We start from the raw sequence: 5,169 nt of genomic DNA on the forward strand, positions 1-5,169 counted from the left end.
AGGTGGGTGGAAGTTGAGCTACGGAATTTCACTCACGGAACCATGCACAATAAGGTCCATGTAAGGGACAGACCTTCTCTACTGCAGAACAATAGGAGGCTGTGGGAGCAGAACACAAGGTCACTGCTTTCCCAGCAGGACCAGGGCCTGCAGAGTAGGCAGGAGCAGAAACCCAGACATCTCAAGGACATGACTCAAGCTCAGTGTGGACAAGAGGTTGCATCCAGTTCTCCTGTCTTGAAGTCCCTAAGCTACACTGCTTGTGTAGGAGAATGGAGATAAAAGCCATGTTGGATCCTCTATACTGGGTCTGCAAGGTTGCTTCCTCTGAGATAGGACTTTTTGTGTGTTTTGGGGACTCCTTTGCCCTGTGGCTGATGTCAGCCTTTGTTTCTGTTCCACCAACCTCGGATACTCTTAATTTCATTTCTAGAACTTTCTGCTTTCCTTGGATGTCTAGTTGTTGTGGTTTTCTGTTTAAACGTCTCTAGGCGACAGGTATTTGTGTACTTAAAGATTAGATGTTGATCCACAACAGAGCCAATATATCCCTGCCTCACAGAATCAGTATATTATCCTAAACATTGGTATCTATGAGAGAGAAAATACATGTTGAGCTTCTCAGGGTATCTGCCCACACCTGAAGACACAGAAACCAGTTCTGGATATGGTAGTGACAGGGTTCAGTCTTATAGAGAAACAAATGCCTTTTCAATATGGATAACATGTTTAGAAATCACATGCTGTTTTAGCTCACTGAAAAGCTCACCTGGAGATAAGATATGCCCCACCCACTTCAAAACAAAGCACATCTGTCACAGAGTTTCTTCCAAAGCCCCTGTCCTGAGTCAGGCTTGCTCCTTGACTCTGTGACAGGCAGAGGCAGAACAACAAGACAGCCCAGGAAACTCAGTAAGCCAAGGGTAAAACTCAGCCTAAATGGAGTTCCTTTGGACAGTTCTATAACAAACTTTGTACTGTTTTTGTGCATCTGAAAGTTTGTACAATTTTCTACAGACCTAAGTATGAAATCATTGTAAGAAACTGTACAGGTTTTTTTCATATCGCTTACACTCGTGTTAATGAAAGTCATCCCAAAAGTTCTTTGTGAACGATGAAAATTTTCTAAAATGATTTCCTACCATGTATTTGGTACTAAGGCTTTAAAACGTTTGCCCTTTGTGGATATGTAAAGATTAAAACTAGACAATGATTAGCAGCTCATCAATAAGCTTTTAGAATTAGGCTTATTAAAAATCTTAACAGGCTTCTGTATCATTCATTTCTACTATAGAGTGTTAAATAATACCTGGTGCATTTAATAATCATATGGATCAATATTAAATACTCCTTCTGAGATACCTCACTCAGAATGATCTTTTCTAGATCCCACCATTTGCCTGCAAATTTCATGATTTCCTCATTTTTGATTGCTGAGTAGTATTCCATTGTGTAATAGTACGACAATTTCTGTATCCATTCCTCTGTTGATGGACATCTGGGTTGTTTCCAGGTTCTGATTATTATAAATAAAGCTGCTACATACATGGCTGAGAGAATATCCTTGTTGTGTACTTGAGCAAATTTTGGTTATATGCCTAGGAGTGGTATACCTGGGTCTTGAGGAAGAACTATTCCTAATTGTCTGAGAATGCACCAGATTGATTTCCAAAGTGGGTGTACAAGTTTGCATTCCCACCAGCAATGGAGGAGGGTTTCCCTTTCTCCACAGCCTCTCCAGCATGTGTTGTCATTTGAGTTTTTTATTTTAGCCATTTTGACGGTATATACTCACTTATATAGACCTATAAGAAACGATAAACATAATGAAATCTATACACCTAAAGAGGATAAATAAGGAAGAAGACCCAGGGAAAAATGATCAGACCTCACTTAGAAAGACAAATGGGATGGGCATTGGACGTAGGAGAAAACAAGTAACAGGACAGGAGCCTACTTAGGTAGAAACACTCTACCTAGCAGTGTATCAAAGCAGGTACTAAATAAGACCCATAATCAACCTTTGGCAGAGTGCAGGGAATCATATGAAAGAAGGGGAGTAGTATGACATACAGAGGATAAGAGCTCCACAAGGACCAAATATATCTGGGCACAGGGGTCTTTTCTGAGACTAATACTCCACCAAGGACCACCATGTATGGATATAACTTAGAAGCTCTGCTCGAATGTAGCCCGTGGTAGCTCAGTAACTAATTACTTCCCTAGTAAGGGGAACAGGGACTATTCCTGACATGAACTCAATGGCAGGCTCTTTGAGCTCCCCACCCACCAAAGGAAGAGCGGTCCCGCTAGGCCACAGAGGAGCATTTTGCAGCCAGTCAGGAAGATACCTGATAAAACAGAGTGAGATGAAAGGGGAAGTGGTCTTCCCCAATCAGTGGAAAGGGGCAGGGAGGAGATGAGGGAGGGTGTGGTTGGGAGGAAATGAGGGAGACAGATACAACTGGGATACAAAGTTAATAAAATGTAACTAATAATAAAAAATTTAAAAAATATTAAATACTACTAATCTTCTACAACATATATACTCTGCAGGCTAGCCACAATCACTACACATGACTGGACTCTGAAACAAAACAGTTTACTATCTCTGATGTATCTGGGAATGTTGGCTTTATAAATAGAATTTTCTGATTTGTTTAATGATTCACGACTGCACATGTATGTGAATACCAGTCCTTATACACGATAAAAATATTTTCCTAAAAAAATACTAAATAGAGCATTACAACTCAGTAAAAGGCCTAAAGCTATTAACTGGTATGAAACAGAGATATACAACTGCTGGTTTGAGGGGGATCCATGGACAATAAACAACTAAAGGATTTGAAAGGTCTCTGATCCTTGTAGCTTAGGTCTTTCGGCATGGCCCTCATAATCAACTGGTGGTAAAACTTCATTAAAAAAACAGAACAGCCTCTGTTAAGTTGGTGTACCTATTGGCCCAATATAACACCTTATAGGGTAAGTCAGTGCTTTGACTCTTCCCTAAGATCAGTGGGGAAGGAACTGCCCAAAGTGACTCCAGTTTGTCTGGCTTTCATCCTACTGCTCTCCACCCCTAGTTGTTCTAATCAACAGAGCTGAAACTGCTGAGCCTTCTGCCCTGCCTGCCTGTGGGATGGAATTGTGGGTTTGGATTTATAAACCAGTCATCCTCACCTAGGTGTAGAGATCTTTCTGGCATGGGCCTGCTCTCAACCCCCGCATAAATGACTCTCAGTCTGACCAGCACTGAGTCTTACATTACAATGGAGACTGAACAAAAAGGAAAACCTTGAAGTCACTGGAAATACAAGCACAACTCACTGTTAGGGAAAGCCTCAGAGACTCAAAGCACCATAAATGCTTGAGAGATGTGCTTCTCTGACAACAAAGACCAGAAGGCGAGACCTCAAGAATCATTCCCATATTATGTTTCCAGGCAAATGGGAAAGCCTGCAACTCAACTCTGCTTCTGACCTCTCATTTCAACAGACCTGAATGCACAGGGGGTGATCTTTGTCTCTTCACACCCGCTGGCCCTTGACTTTGCTCCAGAAATGTCACCAGATGTGGCTTAGAGCCAGCAAGACCTGTTTGTAGGAAAAGGGAACAAGATTGTTAAGTGTTCTTATACTAGGAACTGACATGCCCCTTCCAGTACAGCGTGCATAAGGAAAGAGACGATGCATTAATGACCGCAGACAATTAGTTCCTTAAATGGTTTCTGACAGGTATACTCTAATACATGAAGAATGTACAATGTCCAGATTCTGAGTTTCATTTAAAGGGAAAAACGTTAAAACTGAATTGTCAATCACTTTAATTAACAAGTGTGCTCCATGCCTCATGCCATTAAATTTCTAATAATGAAGGATGTATACTTAAAACACAGACATGTGAAACACACAAAGAGAAAAACAATGATATTGTTCTTAGCTACAGAGCAACCTGCCTCATTTTTTTTAAAAGGACATAAAACTCACCACTGAAACACAAATACTCCCACAAGATAGTGCACAAAGCGGGAAGCTACATGCTGATGGTGAGATACAAATTCACTATAGATGCAATCCTCACCCAGGAACACAAGGTTGCTGTAATTCTCCAACATCACATCCCTGTACAAATTCCACTGAGCAGGCTCCAGGCATTCTTTCTCTTCTGGAGAGAAATCAATGGCCACATCCCAGAAGGACAGCATTTCCTGAAATAAAGACCAATGAATGCAATCTAACTTTAATTAAACCATTAATACTCATATAAATACCAAGATGCACTGGGCTGGATACTTCTCCTGTCAACGTGGCACTAGCTAGGGTCATTTGAGAAGAGAGAAGCGTAACTGCGAAAATGTCTCCAGGAGACCGTCCTGTAGGGAAACCTATGGCATTTTCTTAATTGGTGACTCATGTGAGGTAGCACAGCTCACCCAAGCTCACCCAAGGCAGGTGGTTCTACATGTATAGAAACACACAAGAATGTATATTAGTGCCATATGCTTGCATTGTAGATATACAAACATACATACATATACACACACACCTTCACTGCTCACAGGAGAAAGTCATGGTATGGAAGAAGGAATTTCTCAACACTTAATATGCACAATCGCGAATGTGAAATAAGATGAAAACACAGATTCCGATGCAGTGGCTGTGGCTGCAGTCTGAGTTTCTGCATTTGTACAGAGCTCAGTAGTGATGCAAATGACAGCGACAAGAAACCTGAGATGGGGCAGGCAAGGGGAAGAACAACGCAGGAAGAACTCAGAAAAGTATAAAGATGGGAACAGGAAAAAAAAAAAACACCAAGTAGAGGACTAACACCACCGTTTGAGAATTCAAATTAGAACAGACATCACACTGATCTTTAGTCATTTTCCCTTTCCAGGTACTGACAGGTATTGACTGACGTGTTTGTGATATCGCTAAAGCATGGTTTGTGCATAGGATACCTGTGTTATCAGTGTGCCAGGGCTAAGAATTATATTTGCTGATGCTACCATTTGCTCATTTCAAAATTTTCTAATTTAAGAATTTACGTTTTTCATACCTTATTGAAGAAAGCCCCAGGACGACCTATGAGAATGGTCCGTGTTATTTTGCCTTTTATTACTACATGAAAATTATCAGCAATTTAAGTATTATTGAGGTATTTTGTAAC

At 40.9% G+C, this 5,169-nt stretch overlaps 1 long non-coding RNA gene across 1 annotated transcript; it reads right to left on the minus strand.

The window, feature by feature from the left end:
• Nucleotides 1-3,415: 3,415 nt before the first annotated feature.
• LOC129677218 (uncharacterized) lies at nucleotides 3,416-4,287 on the minus strand. The gene is made up of 2 exons (XR_008720185.1): nucleotides 4,084-4,287; nucleotides 3,416-3,596 (listed from the first exon to the last, which is right to left on the minus strand). It is a non-coding gene; the product is annotated as an uncharacterized LOC129677218 (long non-coding RNA).
• Nucleotides 4,288-5,169: the final 882 nt, after the last annotated feature.

This window comes from Psammomys obesus, unplaced genomic scaffold (assembly GCF_907164565.1).
Source record: "Psammomys obesus unplaced genomic scaffold, mPsaObe1.curated_primary_1811, whole genome shotgun sequence".
Lineage (NCBI taxonomy): Eukaryota > Metazoa > Chordata > Mammalia > Rodentia > Muridae > Psammomys > Psammomys obesus.